This window comes from Alligator sinensis, unplaced genomic scaffold, assembly GCF_000455745.1.
Source record: "Alligator sinensis unplaced genomic scaffold, ASM45574v1 scaffold382_2, whole genome shotgun sequence".
NCBI lineage: Eukaryota > Metazoa > Chordata > Crocodylia > Alligatoridae > Alligator > Alligator sinensis.
Genome location: NW_005841978.1, coordinates 3071300 through 3095115, shown reverse-complemented (window position 1 = coordinate 3095115; position 23816 = coordinate 3071300). Strand labels below are relative to the sequence as shown.

The 23816-nt window shown below is 43.4% G+C and overlaps 1 long non-coding RNA gene across 2 annotated transcripts in view; it reads right to left on the bottom strand.

The window, feature by feature from the left end:
• Positions 1-9794: 9794 nt before the first annotated feature.
• LOC102380631 overlaps positions 9795-23816 on the bottom strand; it is a 25782-nt gene continuing 11760 nt past the window's right edge. For both annotated transcript variants that reach the window (XR_323504.3, XR_323505.3), the window contains exons 2-3: positions 10956-11201; positions 9795-10671 (exon numbers count right to left, since the gene is read on the bottom strand). This is a non-coding gene — a long non-coding RNA (uncharacterized LOC102380631). The remainder of the gene's footprint in view (positions 10672-10955; positions 11202-23816) is intronic.

Sequence of the window (23816 nt, the reverse complement as noted above, 5' to 3'; positions counted from 1 at the left end):
CTTCCTGACCGCATCCCCACACTGTCGGCCCATGTTCATCTTGGAGTCTATAATGACTCCAAGATCCTTTTCTGCCTCTCTGCTGATGAGAAGGGAGTTCCCCAGCCTATAGGTCTGCTGCTGGTTCCTCCTTCCTAGGTGCAGTACCTTGCACTTGTCAGCAGTGAAACCCATCCTGTTCTCATCCACCCACTTCTGCAACCTGTCTAGGTCCAATTGCAGCCTATTCCTCCCTTCTAGCATGCCCACTTCTCCCCACAACTTAGTGTCGTCTGAAAATCTGAACAGGGTACTTTTTACCCCCTCGTCCAAATTGCTGATGAAGATGTTGAACAGTGAGGGCCCGAGGACCGAGCCCTGCGGAACCCCACTGCCCACATCCGTCCAGGTAAAATAAGACCCATCCACCACCACTCTCTGGGTATGGCTCTCCAGCTAGTTAGTGACCCATTTGACTGTGTAGGTGTCAAAACCAAAGTCCCCTAGTTTTTTAATGGGAATGGGGTGAGAGACAGTGTTGAAGGCCTTCCTAAAGTCCAGAAAGACTACGTCCACTTCTACCCCTGCATCTAAGGTTTTTGTAACCTGGTCATAGAAGGCCACTAGGTTGGTCTGACAGGACTTGCCTCTAATGTACCCATGTTGATTGCCACTAAGCATAATCTCCCCTGCTAGCCCCTCACGGACATGAGCCAGGATAATTCTCTCAAAAAGCTTACCCAGGATCAAAGTAAGGCTAACTGGCCTATAGTTTCCTGGGTCCTCCTTCCTCCCTTTTTTGAAAATGTGAACCACATTGGCCCTTTTCCAGTCCTCTGGCACCACACCAGAGCACCACAAGTGCTCATAAAGCCATGCCAGGGGTCCCGCAATGACCTCTGCTAATTCCCTCAGCACTCTGGGGTGGAGATCATCAGGACCAGCTGATTTAATACATCCATTCTCTCCAGAAGTTCCCTGACTAGATCCTCACTGACCCTAAGCCTGAATGCACCTCCCCAGGGACCTATGGCGGCCCTGGTGGGGGGGGGGGGGTGACCTGATCCCTGCTTAGGAAAATGGAGGCAAAGAAATTGTTAAATAGGTTAGCTTTGTCATCTGGTACAACAACCAGATTTCCTAACATGTCGTGCAGTGGCCCCACATTACCCAGTACCTTCTTTTTACCCCCTATGCATTTAAAAAAGGACTTATTGTTGTCCTTGATGTGGGTAGCTAGTACCAGTTCCATCTCTGCCTTGGCCTTCCTGACTGCCACCTTACAGCCCCAAGCAATCAAGGTATAGTCCTTCCCGGTGGTGGCCCCTCCCTTCCATTGAGTGTACACCTCCTTTTTAGCTAGAAGACGTTCCCATATGCTTATGGGACAATATGGACAAGTGCAAGGTATTACACCTGGGGAGGAAGAACCAGCAGCATAGCTGCAGGCTGGGGAACTCCCTTCTTGTCAGCACAGAGGCAGAAAAGGATTTTGGAGTCACTATTGATTCCAAGATGAACATGGGCTGCCAATGTGGGGACACGGTCAGAAAGGCTAACCGCACCTTGTCATGCATCCATAGATGCATCATGAGTAGGTCCAAGGATTTGATCCTTCCCCCTCTATGTGACATTGATCAGGCCACAGTTGGAGTACTGTGTCCAGTTCTGGGCACCGCACTTCAGGAGGGATGTGGATAGCATCGAGAGAGTCCAGAGGAAGGTCACTCACATGATCCCTGACTAGATCATGTCAGCGGGGTAGGCCTTACGAGGAGAGGCTACAGGACCTGAACCTGTTCAGCCTCCACAAATGAAGGCTGAGAGAGGATCTGGTGGCCATCTACAAACTTGCCAAGGGGGACCAGCAGGCAACGGGATTATCCTGTTCTCCTGAGCACTACTGGGAGTAACAAGGAACAACAGTCATAAAGTTGACTGAGGGTAGATTCAGGCTAGACATCAGGAGGCAGTACTTCACAGTCAGGGTGGCTAGGATCTGGAACCAACTTCCAAGGGAAGTGGTGCTCGCCCCTACTCTGGGGGTCTTCAAAAGGAGGCTAGACAATCACCTAGCCTGGATCGTTTTGTCAGGTTTGACCTAGAAACCACTACACATAGCCCAAGCAAAAGTCTCTGTTCTGTAACTGATGCCCAACTGCAATGATAAGGAGAAGACAGTCTTAGATAAAGGAGGCTTGAAAACAAAAACAGAATTAGTGGACTAGGACAAAGAGCTGATTTAAATATTAAGATTCACACCCCTAGGTGGGGAGAAAGTATGCTAATGAAACATACATGTATGGAAATGAGATACATAGCTAAAACACAGGTATAGAGACATGCTCAGTAAAGAACTCCTTGCGTCACTCCCTTATAACCAATTAGCAAACAAGAATGCTTATGAAGGTCCAATACTCCTGTATAAAAGATGCTCATAATTAAGAATCTGTGTGCTTGTTACATGAAATTATTCCGCTTGCACCTTTTATTGCTAGCAATAAATCTTCTTTATACTTTCACCCCTGGTATCTTTATTGGCTTTTGCATACCGGGCACGATCCCAGACTTGAGCTGGGGCACAACAGTTTGCCCTCACCATTCTTCCCTGCCAATGGCAGGGGGTTGGACTTGATGATCTGCTTAGGTCCCTTCTGACCCTACCAACTATGAAACTATGAATTCATTGGGACATGAAGGTGGAAGCTAACTTGGGTGACAGTGACCAAGGAGTGATACAGCTCAAGACACTAAGAGGAGGAAGAAAGGAGAGCAACAAAATAAAGACACTAGACTCAAGGCCAGACACAGACATGGGCATGCTGGGTGGCTGCCCGGGGCCCAGACAGAAAGGAGGCCTGCAAATGGTAATTTTAAAATTATTATTTTTATTATCTCCAGCAAAGGGGGCCCAATACTAAAAGTTTGCCCACAGCCACCAGGATTCTAGGTACGGTGGTGGCTGGACTTCAGAACAGCAGACTTTGGCAAACTCAGGCATCTGGGAGGCAAATCTGAGGGGAAAAGAAGTCCAGGAGATCTGGTTTAAGAGCAGAAGCAAGGTATCCTGATGTGATAGAAAATGGGAAGTGCAACAGGAGATCAACCTGGCTAGACAGAAATATTTTCAATCAGTTTAAAATAAAAAAGGAATCGTATGGAAAAATGAAAATGTGGCCATAGTACTAGGGAAGAATATAAGATTATTGCATGGGCAGGCAGGAGAAAATTAGGAAGGCCAAGACATGATTTGAATCTGGCAAGGGACATAAAAGGCAATAAAAAGGTATTCTACAGGTATGTCAAAAGTAAGGGAAAGACCAAAGCAACCACACCCATAGATTCCTTATGGAATATAGAACACAATCAATTTATGGAAGATTCAAAAAAAGGCTGAAGTATTTAACATATTTTTTACTTCCGTATCCACAAAATACTTGTGGAGGTCAGGTGAGTTCCTGGATGTCAAGGCTTTTCACATTGACTCCCACAACATCCTCATGAACAATTTAAGGGAATACAGATTAGGTGTAGGGACTGTAAGGTTAATACAAAACTAGTTTGATCACTGTGCTCAACAACTACTTGTCAATGCCTTAATGTCTAGTTGGGAGGAGGTATCAGATGGGATTCCCTGGGGGTTAGTAGTGGGTCCTGTACTGTTCAACAAGTTCATTAGTGATTTGGATGAAAGCACTTTGGATTAGTGATTTGGATGATTAGTGATGAGATTGAAAGCACGCTTAAAAAATTTGCCGGTAACACCAAGAGGGGAGGAGTTGCTTTGAGACAATCTGGAGCCAGGGGGTAGGGCTAGAATCCAGAATGACCTGGATAGGCTGGCAATGACTTCCTACATGTTAACAAGGCAGATGAACTAGTTTACAAACATATTCTGGATGATTCCACTCACCTTCCAGACTGCTACGTCGGCTGTGGACTTGCCCTGGGTCTGTGGGGTAAGATTGGAATTAACAAGAGGGGACTCTTGTTCTGGGTCTCTTCTGGAAGCCTCTGGGCAGGGAAGAAGGCACCCAGCATTATGATGGAGAGCTCCTCAGGGGAGCATGGTCTCCTATGGTGGCCAGCTACTCAGGACTCCGCTGCATGCTTGACAGAATTCAGTAATCTCCAGCAGCTAGGGGAGCCTGTAGGGCACACTGAGGTGTGTGTGTGTAGGGGCCCCCTGTTTTCAGGCCCCCATCTGTCCCTCCCCCCCCGGCTACAACCTGCTCCTTCTGCAGGAGATGATCCTGCAACAAGTGTTCAGGTCCTGGAAGAGTATCATCTGCTCTGATGACTACAAAGCCAGGGATACTGCCCAATGTGAGATATGATGACTTGAAACCCTAAGACATCTCATCTATTATGCCAACTACTGATGCAGCGCTCACCTTCTGAAGAGTCAGTCTAGTGAGTTTTCTGCTCATCTAGCATCACCTGAGCACAGCCCTCCTGCCTGTTGCCCCCAGTAGCAATGTTTGGTTCCTATGCTTACAGATGAGAGGGAGAAGGAACTGTCCAGTCTTAGGCTTTCCCCACCCTTTCTGCTCCAGAGCTGCCACAAGTTCCCTGTGGTCCACACTCCCACCACTGTGCCCAGACATGGTAGCAAGGGTGCCAGACCAGCATGGGGCATGTTGGTATGTTTTATCTCAGGTAATGGATGGAGGATGGGGGATGCTCTTTCTGGGAAACAACCATTGCTGCATGGGGCCTTAAGCATTCAGTACAGTGACTACTTCTGCTGTGAGACTCCTACAGACTTTGCAGTTGGATCAGGGACTTTACTAGTCAGGTGCCTGCTGCAGACCTCTCTGAGACCTTGACCTCGGAATGACCCTCATTCCAGCAGTGGCTGGCTGCACTTGCTTTCTCTTGCAGGGTGCCTGCCTTCCCAACAGTGCGTGTCTTGGTGAGGGAGGGAGAAAGGAGGAAAATCCTTCTGGTTTCTGATATAATATGATGTCAGTGGCTCCTGGTCCCTACTGTAGTGTAGCACCAGCAGTTCCTATCACTGTGTTTTCACATGTTCCTGATCTGAGCTTCCTTTCTGCCACTGTCCCTCTCATGTAGCACAGTGCACTTGTGGAACCCCAACTCCTGTCACTACTTCTTAGTCTTTTTCTGCTGATTAAATAAACCTTCTTGGTAGTAATTTTTTTGCAGGCTACAGTTGGCAATTTGGCTGTTGCCTACCTGCAGCAAGGATGCTTGAACCAGCTTTGTAATTAAAGTTCATACACGAAACAACTTGCAGCAGGTTGCACCAGAGGTCAGGGGGCTAAGCCATATTTATTTTAACACTTGTTGACTGATGAAGTGCAAAATACGAACCCTTACTCAAAATCATAAGAAGAAGAAAGATGCAATGGTTTGGACATGCAACAAGGAGGTCCAGCACCCTTGGCAACACCATCCTGCAGGGTGCTGTGGATGGATGAAGAAGAGGAGGAAGCCCTAGGTCAAGCTCCAACATCAAAGACTGGATGTGATTAAAACTGACTGATTATACAAGTAGTGCAAAAGACTGGGAAGAATGAAGGAAAGTTGCTACATCAAAGGTGCCCAAATGTTTGGTAAGGCCTCAGGACTGACTGACTGAAGTACAAAATGCCAAAGGGAATGGGCTGGGAACCTTGAATCCTTGTTGAAGAAAAACAGAAGCACCTTCAGGTGACAGTCTTGGACAGTAGGCACTGGATTGTAGGGCTCCAACACCCTGCTACCACCATGCCCTGCTATCCATGGGTGGACCACACTTGGTCACTGCTCCAAGGACATGAAGGATACCCTCTGCCCCTGGGTAGCTATCTTGTCCTTGTGGTACAGTGTTTTTATCCCTACCCTCTCACAATCACCAGCTCCCACACACTGGTGCTGGGCCCATACCAGGCTGTGAGTGCTTGCTTTTGCATCTTCAGTTGTGGGATTTTGGGTCTGTGCCTGAGTCTTGGGGCTTTTTGATATGTGTGGGTCTTGACAGACTTCAGGAGGGGATCTTGGGGTCTCAGGTATATTACAGCCAAGGGTCTTGGTTGTCCAGGGACCTAGATTGTGTGCAGGGGAAACCGCTGCCTTGCCCCTTCTCCCCGCCCTCCTCCTCTGGCATCTCCCTGCAGCCTGGAAGGCAAGGCAGGGCTGGGTTTACAGTGATATCATGGGACAGTTCACCTGGGGAAATCTGAATTGATTCAAATTTGAATCATCTGCGGGAACTGTTCTGGTGTCTGTTAAACCAGTCTAACTCCTATCATTTTACAGTTAGACCTCATTGCCATATTTGGACCAGATTAAGCACTATAAATGTGTGCACAACTAGTGTTTCTATCATATAAAACTTGATTCTATTGATCTAAATGTAACACTTGTACACACCCTGTATTTTCCTGCCAGTAATGTAGCCGCACAGGCTGGGATGTGTTCAGATTTCATTTTCTCTTAGTCTTTGTGTCTTTTAAAACATATATTACAACTATTTCGCTACTGTGGCAACATACTGCATAAAGTTATATAGGGAAAAGATGGAACCTTTTTCAGTGACTCATATGCTTAATAGATTAGTGCCCCATCCCTCTCATTTCAGAATTTCACTTTCACTTTCATTCTGGAGATACATATTACCAATTACTATGTGAATATGAGAATCATTAACACTCTGGCATGAGCTGCATTACTTAAATTCGCTTGTTATTGATAGTTCCAATTATAAATACTGCAAAATAGTGCAATAAACCTATGCAAAACATTATGGTGCAGGAAGTTTCTATTTCTACCTATTCTAACTCATTGTATAATTTATATTTAAAGCAATAAGATTTGTCATGGATTTCATTTAATTTATACCCATCTGAAACATGGAAACCTTAATTAGCCCCAGCATCTAGGCTAAATGCCAACTCAGATAATTATATTCTACTCTACCTAAATTTCTCCAGGAATTAAATTAGGTATTCAATTCTTTTTAGAAGCATCATTTCGTTGATTTTCTCTGAGGAATGGCTGCTCCATTTTCCCCTTCAGGGTGCAGTTTACCAACAAATTCAAAGTTAACCAGAAAACACAAAACAAAAGAAATTTCTGTAGAATACCCAAACTACCAAGGCCCACAGGCATTTCCCTTTGCCTCTCCATCCCCTCTTTGGAAAATAGCTCTTCCTGGTACAATCATGAAAGAGATGTATTTCATTGTTACATATTGATTTTTTCAATATGTAATATCAACCTTTCTTTAGGTTGATGTTAAAACCTTTTAGATTTAAGATGTCTAATTTGCAAAACAGTGTAGTCCATTGAACGGGACACTGGACTAGGCCAGATCTTAGGACTTATGCGCCTAACCTATGACTTGGGTGCTTGCATTATTTCTTTATGTGGTTATTAAATGCAATGGCTGATTAAACAGTGATAGAAGCAAGGACTGAAACTCATGTCTTTCTTCTCCTCGATGAGTGCCCTAACATGACAGACACATGGCTTCCTCTTGTACTTTCTCATTCTGGCCCCATGAATCTTGTACTCCTTTCCACACAAGGGAACAGCTTAAGCAAGAAAGAAGATGGGAGCCCCATCCAACCCAGCCCATAGTTGTTACAGCACTCATCTGGCAGGTGGGAACTTTATGTTTCAGTACCTTCACACTGAGGAAGGTATTGAATCCTCCTGCTTCCTATGCAAGTCACTAGGCTACTAGGTTATTTTACCAGGAGGTGAGTACTGGGACAGAGCTAGGAGCAACAGCCTCAAGCTGCTGCAGGGGAAATTTAGGTTAACAATTAGAAGGAACTTTCTGACTACGAGGGTGGTCAGGCATTAGAACAGACTATTTAGAGAAGTTGTATAATCTCCCTCCTTAGAAACTTTCAAAAACAAATTAGACAGATACTTGGCTGGGATAGTTTAATCAGCAATGATCCTGCCTTTATCAGGCACCTGGACTAAATGTGTCCCTTCCAGCTCTACTTTCTTATGATACTACAATCATGATGCAGGAGCATCTAAATGATGGCCATATTTTTGGATGAGCCCTGCTCAGTTTAGTGGAAACAAATTTGCTGCCAATCTGCTCCCATTTCCCAGGGTCCTGCAATAGCTCCCCCCTGCCACCAGGGTGAGCTCCAGGCTGTGGCTGCAGCTGCCAGCAGCTAGAAGCCCTCTTCAAAAGGAAGCCCTGTTTGCTACTCTCTGGCCAGCCACCTCCTCATCGCCTCTGCCTCCCCACATCATAGCTGCCCCTGCCCCTGCCTCTGGCAGCAATGACCAGCACCCTGTGTTCCTGCTGGCCACCGCACCAGCCCTGCTGGCCTTCTGTGCCAAATGCTGCCTGGCCCATGGTTGTCTGGGCCCTCCCAGCTCAATGACCACCTGCCAGATCACCATGTGCTGTCCCAGGCCACCATCATGCACCTCCTGCCTAGACCCCATCCACCTGGCTAGACCCTGGCAGTGATGCCAATGACAGGCTGCTAGACAGGCCTCCAGCCCCACCACCTCTGGGCCAGCCAGGACTGATGGCAGCACATTGTCCAGCACACCTGGGACAATGAGCAGTATTTGGAGGTCTTCTGCATGACCTGGACCACTTGTCAGAATCTCCTGGAGCAGCTCCAGCCCCACCTAGAGCCGCAGGACACTGGCATGCGCCTGCCTCTCCCCATGGACATATGGTTGGCCCTCAACCTGCTTAAGCTATCCATGCCTACCAGCCTGCAGTATGTCAACCATCTGTTTGGCCCAGGCAAGCCCACCAGCAGGGAGGCCATCCTGGAGGTGTGCAGCACCCTCCAGGATATGCTGGCAGACACCATGCACATGTCCATGTTCATGACCCCCTGGCAGTGACTGCAGGTTTCCATGCCCTGGGATTCCATCAGGGCCCTGGACAGAACCTACATCCCTGCCACCCCATGGAGACTGCCTCTCCTATAGTTGGAGGGATTTTCACTCTGTGGTACTCCAGGCCATTGTGGACCACTGCAGGAACTTCATGCATGTGAGTGCCAGCTGGGCAGGCAGAGACAACAACTCCCATATCTTCAAAAACTCCAGCCTGCTGGGCCTGGTGGCCAATGGGTGTTTTACAGTGGGGGTGTTGGATCTGCAGCTGGGCACCATGGTGGTACCATCCCTCCTCATCAGGGACCCAACCTACCCACTCCTTCCCTGGCTCATGCAGCCCTACACCGGCCAGCTGGACCCCCGCCAGGACCAGTTCAACTGTTGGGTCATATCAGCACCCTAGGCTGGATCTGTGCCCTAGTGGAGCGCACCTTTGGCTGCCTCAAGGGCTGCTGGTGCACCCTCACTGCCTGCCTCGAGTTCACTGACAACAACCTCCCCTTGGCCATTGTAACAGCCTGCATGTTACATAACATTTGTGAGGCCTGTGAGAAGCTCCTTCATAAGGCCAGGGCAGAGGAGGAGCAGCATGTGGAGGACACCTGGCAGTGGGAGCACCACATGTGGTAGGATGACAGCAGCACCCCTCCCACCTTTCATCCTGCTGAGGCCTCAGGAGAGCCACACACCTGCCAGCGGGGGCCAAGGCACTGGATATGGGAGGCGCTGGCTGGCTGAGACTACTCCCAGTTGCAGTCTGCCTGCATCACTGACCATGGACCCTACACCCTCCGTGCCCACTCCTAGCACCATGCTCACTACAGATGTCTCAGAAGAACAAATGTTTATTCTCCTCGCATCAACCAGAGATGCCTTCCCCTCTCCTTCTCCAACAGTTCTCCCTCCCTTCTCCACTCCTCCCTGCCCAAAAACAGAGCCCCTCCACCACCCACCCCACCCATCAATAGTTGAAAACCTTCTTCAGTGTGAAAACTATGTACAAAGTGCATTGTATGCCATTCCAGGGTGATGCCATACCTAGGGGGCAGAACCTAGGGACCGTGATCTAGCAAACTGCTCTCTGGCTGCTCCCTCATGGGTTCACACAACATGGTGAGTGCAGTGAGTGGGGGGCTTTCCCAGGGGCAATGGTGAATGGTGGTCCTCTGGTGTGGGTTGCTCCCCCTCCAGCAGCCAGTATCCAGGGCCAGCAGGGCCAACGTGTGGGTCCTGGTCCTACTGCAGGCAGTTCCAGCTCCATGCCCACATGAAACCAGGAAAAGCAGAAGGGCTGGTTGGCACTGGACCCAGGGCAGGGACTCCTGGTGGCATTGTAGGACCTCCTCCAAGGCCCAAGTAGGGGCATGCTACTGGGTGGTGGGTGGCTGCCAGGGGATAGCATGAAGGTGAATGCCAGGGCCAAATTGGTGTCCAGGACCCAGCAGTTGTCATCCATGCCCTGCACTGCCTCGGCCAGGATGGCATTCTGCTCCCACAGCACCTCCACCAGCTCATGCTTCAGGATCAGGAGCTATGCCCAGAACTCTGTCCACCCAGTCCCATGCCTCCTTGTGCTGATCCCATGTCTCCTCACGCTGGTCCCATGCCTCCTCACAGGTGACTTCCTCCATTCACCACCTGTCCTGGAAAGTCACATCTCTACCTGCTGGGCCCAAGTGTCTGCCAGATGGTCCTCTGATGCCATAAACATGAAGTCCAGGAGGAGGGTCCTGTCCAGGGTCTTCCTTTGCTGGAGCTAGAGCATCTTTGGGGCCCTGGCTGTGGGCAGCAGTGACTCCAAGGCTGCATCCCAGCTGCCAAGAGTGGCCTCTCTACCATGTGCAGCTACAGGCTCTGTAGAGCCATGAGAGAGAAGATTTTTATGAGATTTGCAACATTTCAGAGATCAGATGCTGTGCCCAGCCTCAGATTGGGGGCTCAGGCATGCACAGGTGGCCAGGGACCATGTTAAGTTATCTGGGCAGGCCTGGGCCCAGGATACCACTGGATGAGCCCCCTGTCCCCACTCACTCCCAAGGGGCTGGTGGGCCAGGGGTGTTTAGGCAGGCCAGGTGGGAAGGGGGGAAAGAGGCCAGGGGCAGGCGCAAAGAAGGCCCTCTCCACAGTGTGGACCTTACCACATGGATGGGGCTGGCATGACTGGTGGCTCCACACAGTCACAGTGGTTGGCGATGATGTGCAGCTGTAGGTGGTGTCACCAGGTGGTGGGGCATGGCAGGTGGGCATCCAGTCTGGGAATGAGCTGGTGCTGCTGGCAGTCAGTGGTGTCATGGCTGGCTGCATCTAATGATGATGGCTGGGGCTGTGGTGCTGACACAGCAGGCACTGTCCAGGGCGCTCTCAGATGCTGATGAAGGGTGCAGCTGGGGAGGACAGTGGCAAGGGTTGCTGGACAAATGAGGGACCGTTCCCCGGTGAATTGTCACCAGGGATGCCAGCCCGAGGTAAGGGCTCAGGGATGTCTGTCAGTTGTCATATAAAGGGCATATACTTACGGGTACTCAACTCATTGGTGATGGAAACCCACTGTGCCCACAACAGCCTTGACCTTTATGTGGCATTGCCATGCTGGCCAGTCAAGCCTGCGTTCCTGCATAAAGGCTGACAGCCCCTCATAGATATGGGTATTGAAGCACCTGCCCTGCTCAAACTGGTGCTGCACCTCTGCCTCACCCCACAGTGCCATGATGTCATCAGTATCCTCCTATGACCAGTTGGTGCCCTGCATGGTGGGCATGGGTGCAGGCATAGCTGTGGACAAGAAGGATGCTATTGTGGGTCCCACACCATCCCTCTGGGCCCCCATGCAGCTGTCCTTGTGATGCCAGGCCTGGGTAGCTGCCTGCAGTGCCCAGTGAAGAGACCCAGCACAGAGTCCTGTGGCAGCTGTGTGGCAAAGGCAATGCTCTGCAGCACCTGCAAAGTTAGGACAGGCTCCTGGGGGTGGGCTGCGGGTAGGTGGAACTGGCCCCAGCAACCAGAAGCTGACAGGACTGACTGGGTCCTCCAGCAGAATGAAGCACCCTGCAGGTCTGGACAGTATGGGTGTGAAAGCTGCACGGCACAGTGGTGCCAGGTAGCACTACCAGAGTGCAGGCAGGCTGGGGCAGCTGATTTGTGGCCTGCCCCAGGGGACAAAGGGGCCTAGAGTGCCCCGAGGCTCCCTGCTGGTGTGCCCCAGGGCTCTGAGTACCTGCAGGATTTTAAAAGACTGAGGCAGGGCCTGCCCCCTAGAGGCAGGGATGACCCAGAAGCAAACTTGCTCCCAGGGCGCATCTACACATGCATTACTGTGCAGTAACTAATCTCAAGTAAATTTGGTACTTGCATTTGCAGGTAGCAAATGTACTCACAATTCAGCATTTTTACTGGGCAGTAAGTGTGCACACATGTAGATGCATGTGCTTACTGCACAGTAAACTATGCTACTATGCAGTTAAGCATCTCATGTAGACATGTCCCCTGGGTGCATCTACACATGCAATTAATGCCACTGAATTTACTCTGGCGCAATTTGCACTGGAGTAAACTAATCCAGGCAGTGTGTCTGCATGTGTATTTAATTACACTAGTTTACTTTGCCATCAGATAGTACCTGTATCTGACAGGACTATCCTATGCCAGAGTAAATTTATCAACTGTAGCCTAATTGCTACACACTTGTAGACAGTGACACTTTACCTTACAATTAAGACATGCCCATTCTTATGCATTTTTTTAGTATTTCCTATTGGCAAATTCTGGGGGGGGGGGGGAGAAAGAGAGAGAGACAGAGGAGGCTCCTTGCTCTGTGTACACATTTTTTGGATTGCCTTTCTTAGACACCAAATATTCTTTATGTAATATATAGGGAACTTAGACACTCAACTTTAAGTACTAGAGTCTGCCAGTAATACCTTTTGTTGTCTCTGAAATAGTGTCTTTGATGATTACAACCTCAGGACCCAAACCAAACGTCTCATCTACCAGGCTGTTGTCATCCCTACCCTGCTGTATGGGTGTGACACCTTGAAACACCTGAAGTCAGAGATGTCTTCAGAAAATCCTCCATATCAATTGGAAAGATGGCAGAACGAATGCCAGGATTGTGGCTCAAGCAAACAAACAGTGCCAGCATTGAAGCCATGTTTATATGGCCCACTCCAGTAGACTGGATATGTTATAAGGACACTTGATGACAGGGTCCCAAAACAGGTCCTACACTCCCAACTCACCAGTGGTCACTGCATTAGAGGTGGGCAAAAGAGATTCAAGAATACCTTGAAGGTAAATTTAAAGAAATGTGAAATTAACAACAACACCTGGGAGACTGGAACACTGAATTGTTCCCAGTGGCGATGTGAACCATGACAAGGCATTGACCATTTCAAGCAACCTCACCTCACTATGGAAGCAAAAAGACGGGAGAGACAAAAGGAAGGAGCTGTTACCTGACATTACCAGGATCTATTTCATGCTCCTGGAACAATCTGCCATGTCTGCAGTCAAATGTGCAGATCTCAGATCAGCCTCTTTGGTCATCTCTGGACTCACCAATGACTTCTCTATCTACAAGAATATTGTCATCCTCTTATTCAAGGACTGCTGCCACCATCAACTAGATTCCAGTATCTTGTTGTAGTGGAATACAAATTAGATACACAATATGGATAAAAGATACGTGTCATTTAATTTTTTTGTTGTGTATCTTTAAGTTTTAAAAGAACATTACTTATTATTTGTAAAATATTAGACATGCAAAAATGAATATTTATAACCACCAGTTTGGTGTTCATCAACCAACATTTTATGCATCTTCTACATAAATATTTAGAAACTCTCCCTAAAAGTATTCATTAACATTTTAAAATGAAAAATAACTGCTATTGTTCCTTTAATGCAATTGGCCATCATTCAAAGTTATTAAGTCATAATTAAGAGAGCCAGTGCAGCTTCTCAAATTGGGAAATGATAACTGCAATTATCATTAATTCAATAAATCGTGACTGATAGAAGTAAGATGTATTTTAAACCTGAGTTTTTAGCTAACATCCCAAAAGACATGGGTATTGAAATAACAAAATCAAATGGCGGTCATCATTTGTACATGAAACTCACTATATTTTTCATTTGCTAATGCACTGAATCTAACTGAGTTCTCACACCACTGTAACAAAGGCTGCAAAACTGTGCAGACAGGGGAAAAAGTGTGTTTTTATTTTGTGTGTGCTATTTCAGTGTGAACCAATGAGCTCTGGTGACACCATGCTGGCATTAGTGGAATGTTTTGGGTGGTACTACTAGGACTCATCATTCAACCCCTTCAATGGGAAGTCAGAGAAGCAAATATTCCATGCATTTGTATTTATCAAAATGCAAACAGTACCCCAATACTCTTCCAGCTTCTACTGGTTTCAGTCACTGATGTAACCTGCTTGGAAAATTAAAACAAAAGAGGCTTGATTACCCTGTTTCTACAACTGGCTGTTTTGGGTTTTAGAGATGCTAATGAGGGTCAGAAGCTAATGTTTCTGAAAGATGCAGACTCAAGGAGAAATTTATGTGCTGTGTACTCCATTACTATTACCTTATCCAAACTTAAAACATCTTGTTTAAAGCAGGAAAATAGCAGTAAAGTTCAAGAATTCTCTGTGGAGATACATGAGCCCAGATGTTAATTGATAAAGGTCAGTGTTAAAACCTCTTCTAAACACAAATGTAACATTAAGCAGGAGCAGCTAAAGCAAAAACAAGTTGGCTTACAAATCTTCATAGGAAGCCTCTTTCTTGAGCTAACAAAAAGAGAAAACCAATCTTCAGATCATCGTTACTGATGGTATTAAAATTGTTAGTGATCTTCTGGGCTAGACTCTTTTATTTTTCTATTATGTTAATCTGCAAAATATTATCAATACAAACAAACAAGTTATAATACTGAAACAGTTCTAAATTTAAAGATTAAAAGATTTTACCAAAATCTTGTTCATAATTGAAAGCTGTGAAAGAGGGAATAAATCTTTGGGCTGGATTCAGATTTGCTTAACATGAATAAAATTGGACATGATACAGAAAAAAAAGTCACTTTTTTCCTGTGAGACTGACAGGATACACAGAAAATATGATTTTCTTTTCAGAAGGCATATAGTCTGCTTGCCTAAAAATGGCAAGCCAAAATAATTAATTTCTTCACTAAAATTCCTTGCTGAACACAAGTTTCTGTTTAAACAATGTGCTGCTTCTACCAGCAAAGTACCTTTTTTATTTATTTATTTTTGTGGGGGGGAGCTTTTTGGTGCTTTTATCTACTGCCGATTCAATCAGCTTTTAGACAGAAGGGCTAAATAAAACCCACTAAAGTGCCCAATCTATACAAATGTTGGGCAAGCCTGGTCCAACTAACATGACACCTCTTCGGAGCATGTGCTACCTTGGGCATGGGAGCGTGCCGAGTTTAAGTTATAGAACCATTTGGGGTTTATTTTATTTTAGTTTTTTTTTTACATCTGCAAGCAGCCATATTGTTTAAATAGAAAGTTTTGTTGAGCAAGCTATATGTAGTGAATACAGTATTTTGGCCTGCCATTTTTATGTAGATATGTCCTTTTATGAAAAAGTTTGTTCAACACATTATGAGTTACAGGAACATATTTCAGTTTATTGAATATTTATATGCTATTTTTTCAGTTGTTTGCTTTTTGTTACTTATGATGTATCATTGGTCATTTAAATAATTTATTTTTTTTGCTATCCTGTTGGATGTCATATTTTAATGAAATTGAGAAGGAAATGTAAGAGTTCAAGACACCCAAGTAAAACTAGCATACATACATTCTTGAGAATTTTACTCCTGTGAATGTTCTTGCAAACAAGAAAACAAAGCAAAAAGATCTCAAATGCCATAAAAAAAATTGACCTTGCATTTATAATATAAACTGATATTCACAGGTTATTTTGTATTCATCATACCCAAATAAAAAAAAAGCAGGAGGTTGGCAAGAATCCAAAATCCTACCAACCTGAAAAAAAGATAGCAACAAAGGTTAATCTTATATTGATTGCTGAGTTTTGAGCAAATATTTTATTTTTTTAAAAGACTTTACTGCCTTGGCAACCTACAAAAAATGTAGGTTGTATAATATCCAGGGATCTAGTGATGAAAGCAAAGCTTTTTACACTTACTGATAAGATGTCTAACTTTTGAACAATCAGTATTACATTACTGAAGTCATATTTCTGGGGATTTACCCGGGGCTAGCATTGGTAAGTGGGTTTGCTTCTGATCCTCTTTTCTTTTAAATCTGGCATCTTTTATTCTATCCCATTTGAGTATAAACTGAATAAAAATAGTTTTCCACTGACACTAAAAAGGAAGGGGAAAAGGAGGTCAGGAAAAATGCACTTTGCTTCCACCCAAAGGAGGGCAGCTGTTACAGCGCTATTTAAGACCCTGTACAAATCCCTCCACAGAATGAAGTAAGTCCAGAACTAAAAAAAATAAAAATAAAAAAATAAAAATAAATGCCACACAGGGAGCAAAGATCAAGTGTAGCACCAGTTAATTTTCTATTGTGTCCTTTACTGGGCTAAGGTAGACTGCTCTGCCCAGAGAATAGAACTTGATGATCTGGTAATAAGTCTTTCTTCCATCTCTAATTATCACTACACAGGGGCATTGTAAAGGTTTAGTTACTTAATGTTTGCACAGTGCTTTGACCATGTAAAGTGCTAAGTATTATTATTATCATCCAATTATGTACTCAGTCCAACTCCGAGTAGCACTGAAGTAAGTTCCATCTCCAATTATGTTTATGACACTGCAGAGGGCCTGTGCATCTGGAAGTTTCTTTGGCTGGCACAACCCCTTAGAGAATCCTAACTACCACAGTAGTTTTTCTTAGCATTTTTATGACACGCTTGTTTACTTAGGACCAGATTGTGCCTATTAGGCATGAGTTTATATGGGGGAAGGGGGCAGGGAGGACACAGAACTATATAGACCCCAAAAGCATAAAGGAGTGTTGTGAGACTTGACAGAATGCCATCCCAACCTCCATAGGACAAAGTGTGAGCGTGCCTCCTCCATCACCCATGTTCAGGGGACAGATTATGACCCCCTCCCCCCCCACGAAGGCTTTCACAAATTTTCGCCCCCCCCCCCCCCCCAAGGGCTCTTTCCAACATGACTATGACAAAGGATGAAGGGCATCACCTCCATAGCAGACTGAAAGGGAGCAACGGGCATAACAATTTCCTCACCAGAACAGCAGCAGCAGAGATGAGTCTTTCCAACTTACCGGAAACATTCATTCAGCTCTGACACTTGGCCTCTGGATGTTTCATCTGATTGGCGCTGGCATTTAGTTCTTGCACCTGTCTGTTATCCCCCAGTTTTTCAATTTTATTCTAATTGTACATTATGCTCCTGTCCTCTCTCTACTTTTCTCTTTTACTTCTCCCCACACTTCATGAACTCCTCTTGGTACTCAAACAATCTCTTCCTTTTTCCCCACTTCATCACAACACATTTCCCAATAGAGCACAAAATTCACCCTAAACAAAAAACTGTATATAAAAAAGGCTTGCAACAATTGCAGTTATTTACAACATTTCAAAACACTATATAAATCTATCCTTCATATATGGGTCCTGAAGAATCTGAAATTAGTAAATTTACAGAACAGCTGTCATATCTGCTGGACCTGATGATGAATTCACTGCATTCAAAAGCTTGTAAGTTTATCTCTACCTTACAGCTGGTCCAATAAAAGATATCAGCCTCAACAACCATGGTCTCTCACATCTCTATTGGACCAAATGCTGCCTTTGTTATGTCCAGAATTGTTGTAGTCGTTGAGGAGGGGATTGGTCCAATATAACTAGGAATCACTTTCTTATCACTGAGACAGATTCTCCATGTTAAAACAGTAATTATTTAAAAGAGCAAAATGCTACAACTCATCATGCAGGAGTTTAAAGGTGCAAGCCAGTAAGAATAGCATATCTAACTAACATTTCAGGCAGAAGGAAATTAAAGCTAGCATCATTACCAAATTCTAATCTAGTAAATAGTCCTATCCTATCCTGAATAGCATGGTGTTTAAGGCCACATGTGAACAGCCTCTTAGTCTTAAACATAAAAGTTGGAGGGGAGGAGGAGAATAATTCCAGCTGACCATGGTCCAGTTTCATGTCTTCAATTCCAAACAACTGCAAATTTTCAACATTTCCAGAATGACGTATTCTGATTTCGTAATTGAAAAATGTTTTATTTTGAAATTCACTTCCATTTCTTTTAAAACAAACGTGTATTAAAATGCCCAATACCCCAGTTTCACACTGTCATTGCATTCTGAGATGACATCATAGACATGTCATAGGCCCCCAGTCTGGGGGTTACCTTAGGATCAGAAGAAGCAGCCAACGTTCCTCCCATCAGTTCCCTGAGGGAGTCGAAATCTGCTTTCTGAAGTCCAGAGACCTTACTCTGCTGCTCTCCATCCTTCCTTCCTTTCCTCAGGATCCTGAACTCAATTATATCCTCACCACTGTTGCCCAAGTTACTGACCACTTCTACATTTCCCACCAATTCTTCCCTGTTTGTGAGCAGCAGATCAAGAAGTGTATGGCCCCTAGATGGCCTCTCCAACACTTGCACCAAGGATTTGTTCCCAACACTCTCCAGAAACTTCCTGCCCTCTTGCCCTTTCAGCATCTGGCAGGATGACTGAAGTACCCCCTGTTGCCCCCTCCTTTTTGTGCTTCCTCCAGGTCACCCGCTTCCCCATTTACATAAGATACCTGGAAAAATTTGGTTTTGGTCAAAATATTCCTTTGTTTTGATTCTTAATATTTTTCTGGCATCAATTAACCAACATTTCAAGCAAGAAAGCAATTTCAAACCAAAACATGTCATTCTTAAAATTTCTTAATGCAACATTTTTCATCATATGAAACTTTTTTTCAATTTAGAAATTAAAACAAATTATTTTCTTTCAATACTTTCCATATGGATAAATCCACATTTTTAATAAATATTATTGTGTCAAACAGTTCTTAACCAATGCAGAAAAGGAACAGCATTGACTGCCAATTGACTATGAGGTAGTCTGCAACACTACCTGGGCAATTTAGTGTGAAGCCAAGCATGCTGACTCTCAAAAAATCCATTTAACTCACCTTGATGTTTTTCTTTTTAATTATCCTAACTAATATATATGGACAACATTTCCTTGCCTATTTCATTAATAAGATCATTCAAATAAGGAGGTACTAATGTTCTACTAACTTCATTAACACTTACTGAAATATGTTGTTATAGATTAACCTAATTTTAAATTATAAAAATCTAATTAGACTACCAAGAATAATTTCAATTATGCTTTCCCTGGGATTTCCAAATAGCACTCCAGCTCAGTGTCGCTTCCCTGGAAAAATGTAGAAGTTACTGAAATTCCTACTTTATTGTATGCACTACAAAGACATTTAAATGCTTCGATGTAAAACTGCACTTGTTTATTTCACTTGTCTTTTAAAAAAAAAAATTTCTCTCTCTTTCCTCTTGGAGTGAGATGAGACAAACACAAGGCCTCAGCCAGCTTCTATCTGGTGTTTTAGGAAATGTGATTCTGGTCATCTGAGTTTAGTGAGGAGTCAAGACTACAAGACTTCATGCCAGTTTGATAAATGGACTTATACATCTTTGATGGAAGGTACAAATAATGTTAGCTCCAAAAAAAATCCCTTTTCTGACCAAACTCATTTTAGTCATGCCTTCTGCCAATTTAAACTAGCTGATCATCATCCAAGAGCTATATTTTCTAAGGCATTCTGACATTTTAGAAGGAGCAGTAATTGAATCAGTTGAAAACAAAATATATAGTTGAGTGCCGTTGGCATATTGTTTGTAAGTAGACTGATGTTGCGACAAATTCTCTGCACCTTTGCAAAATTGAAAACTATCTTCCTAGGAGTTAGTTTACCATGACTAAAAAGGCTTCTCTCCCCCCCACCCCCCATGCATTCTTTTCTCCTGCACTCTCAAATGTGCTCTTCATTTCCCAATAAAATAATGATCTCTGTCTGTACATGTATTTGTGTGTAGAATCCCCTCTTCCAGAGTTTGAGTCAGAAAAATGTCTGACAGAATATCTACAGAAAGATCATCCCCTGTAGTCCTGCTTCAGGTAAGGGAACCCCTTTTGCAGAAGAGTTCACACAAACCAGAACCTGGTAGAGCTTCACAACCTGTGAGGTTTTTTTTTTCCCCATTTTGCTGGTTGTGCCATTGAAGAATTACTACCAGAGGTTCTGCTTTGCTGCGTCAGCCTTGTGACTACCATAAGAGGCTTCATAGACAAATGGAGCTGTATTATGCATTATACACATTTCTGCACAGGTAGGAAGGAAATTATGTGCATCTCTTAACACAACTTCAGACCTATGCTTAACCCAATCTCATTTTCCCCATCTGTGCAGACCACAAAGTCCAAAGGCACATCCATAGGCATGGATGATAGCATGAAGAGGTCCTCTAATCTCCCTCTTCCGGGCAGGTTGTGATATCAGTAGATAGAGGAGTGCCTCCATTTATAGATCTTCTTTGTATGGGGTGAGTTAGGTAGGGTCCAGGAGAATTTATCCTCCCTATCCATAGATAAATTTCTTTCTATGTCTTCTCTCCTATCCCACTTCTAGACATACCTAATTGGTGGGACTGATATGCACAGTAACAGACATGGGCAAGGAGTGGTATTAGCTAGGGAAGTGTTTGAATGATTGCTTCTCCAGTTAGTACTGTTCCAAAACTTCTAACCGAGAACAACAGGGACAAAACATGTGAGAGCTCAGGAGCAGGAGGGAGACTGGACTAGGCATAGGAAAAAGGAACTTAGAGAAATATTATACATTTTCTGGTTAGACAGCTGAAGATCTAGAGCTGGAGTCATCAGAAGGCCTGAAGATGCCCAATTCTCATCTTCCACAGCCTATTCTTGTATGAGTTTACACTTCACTGCTACATTTTGATGATATGTACATACTTAAAATGTATTTTAATGATTTCCATGTCAGCTGCCTCTTTCTTTCTGGATTTTACCAGGGATTTTCCTTGTGATTAAGAAAATCCTGCAGGACAATTTATTTCTAGTAGCCAGGTTATGGAAAAAATGTTTCTGATCACTTGTTCACAGGTTAAGACTGAAAATCCTTGTCCAGAAAGAAAATAAATTAGGTTAAAATTATCAGGATTCGGAGTCTTTTAAAGAAAGTGAAAAGTTGCTGCTTCTGTGATTGTCTCAAGGTGTTCCTTCACATTCTTCTTGGTCACATTTGGACTATTGTATTAAAGCTTCTATTTCATGTTTAATACATGTTATTAGTCTCTCTCATAAATTAAGAATCATCATGGTCATTGCCATACTGACATGAATTCAGAATGTTTTAATCTCCTTAAATTATACTTCATGATTTGATTTGTCAAGACATTACTTTTTGGGGCTAAAATGCTTTTATGCACTTTACAAGTTCCCAAGCTGTTATGAGCAAGGCTGAAATCAGTTATACAGCAATATATTGATTTACAAGGCACCCTAGCAGAAAGCTTTTAATGCGTTCAAGTTATATAAAACATCTAACCTTTATGAATGAATATTAAACTTTCACTGAATTTAGGAGAGTTCACTTAGATCTGTGTTTCTTTTTCTTAGCATACTTTTTTTGTATTTTGCCTTAATTCATGGTGGCATTTAAGCTTGTGGTTAAATCCACATTGAAATCAAAGTACTTTAACTATGTTCTTAAATGCTTTTCTGAATCAGGGTCTAATTGCTTTATGCAGAGTTGATTTGAGATGTTCAATTTTACAGTATTGAGTGTGTGTGACCCTATCTGTGTGTGCGCGCGCACATGTGTGGGGTGGGGGTTGTATTTCGTTGTGCTCTAAACTTAGAGTTTGATTTAAAAAAAAAATGTATATATATAGTTATTATATAAGCATGTTAAAATGTTTGTGAATAAGTCAGCAGATTGATGGTAGCAGCTAAGTTTACAAATATTGGGCTTCAATAGAGTATTAGCAAGAAATCCTCTCTCCCCTTAAATTGGTGAAACTGCAATTTGCAGAAATAACTAGCAATTAAATTATGGTTTATTCACTCCAAAGTCTACATCATGCTATCTGGAAAATTAAGCTGTTGCTCACCTTCCTGGAAAGCATAGCCAACTATGCTGGCAGTTGCTGAAAACTGCAGACGCTCTCTCTCAGCTTCCCCAGTCATAACAGTGGTCATTGTCAGACAGAGAACACCAAATTCAAACTGAAATTAATTCCTAAGTATATTACACTTTTCAATCAATATCTTCACAATATACACTGGTATCCTTGACATAAACTATTCCCATTCATCTTTAATTGACAACTCAGCAAAACTGCATGCATCCTCCCCAGTGAAAAATGTTGATACCTTGTTTTCTATAAAAATGTTCTGCAGTGTTTTAAAGTTTTCATCAAAAAAAAAAAAAAAAAAAAAAAAAACCAAAACAAAAAACCAAAACAGTAAGTGGCAGGGGAGTTGGGGAGGGAAGTAAAGAGGTATTTTTTAACCATTAAAGATTTGCCAAAAATTTAAGGGGGGTGGGCAGAGGAGCAACAGGGGCAAGAAAGAGGAATGGGGAGGATATGATTGGTTTTCAATATAAAACTAGAAATATTATGGCAACAATTCATATACCCCAATAAAACATTGATTTTGATGAAAGAGACTTTTTGTTGAAAAAGTATTTAATATGAAAGATGTCAACCATCTGTACATCTCAATTCTTTTACTCTGATCAGGCCATTATTCTCCCAGTATCCTATGACATTTCTACAAAGTAGAAATGTATTGAGAAACATCCCCAACAGGGAGACATGATAGTATAAAACTAGTTTTTGTTAGAGCCACAGGCTGATAAAAAGTGATGGACATAATGGAAAATGGGTCTATGTTCCTCACTTGAATTATTGAGGCTGAAACTAGGTGTATTCATATATGAGGAAGAAGTTCATTTCAGAGAGTATAACTTATTTTATTGCTTTTTTGGGTGGGGGGGGGGGAAGGGAAGAAAAAAAGATTTTCTCTCCTTGAAAAACATAATCCTTAATTATAACAGTTAATAATAATTAATAAAGAATTAAACCAAAAAGTAAAACTTTTGAAAATATTTTATAGAACAAGAGTTATAGGCAAGTTATTAGAAAATATTAATAGATTCTTTTTAAAATTGTCTGGAGTATTTGTTGTGTTCAACATTGCATTTGTTTTTTTGTTGGCTCCATGGTTGTAATTTTGAGGTGCAGATGGTGAAATTGACTATAACAGTACTTTACCGCTTGTGCTTTCTCTAGAGCTTTAAGTTCAAATTACACCTATAAAAAGGGGTAATTAGTCCTTTCTGTTTTATGGCTGTTAGGGGAAAGGAGGCAGTTTCAGTTAACTACCAACTAGACACCACTCCAGATTAAATATCCGAGATTCAGTACCTTATACTGGTTTTCAAATAGCAAACTGAGAGTTCAAAGAAAGTAGGAAATGTCACCTTTGGAAACATTACAGACTATTAATTACGTCTTTGCAGTGAACTTTCTCAGTGCAATTAGTCTACTGATATGGAGATTGTTCTTTATAAGTGACTATGTGGCAGAAAGAAGGTTAATTTCAATTTAATTTGTGTTAATAGAAGTGAAAGCATGATGACAATGGAACAGTTATTTCACAAGGAATACAGTGTCCAAGGGAATGGACAAAATTGACTGAGCCTTATTATTTTTTTTGTTTTTCACTGGTGTACATTGTTATACAAGTTTTTGAACTTTCTAAACAGTGTTCTTTTAATGCATTACTATTTTCATGAGTCACTATGTAGACTCCCTATGTAACACTTGAGACTAAAAAAATATTGAGTGTTCCTAGATAGTCAGGCAAAAAATCTGATTTTTAAGCTCAGTGTCCATTTTTTTTTTT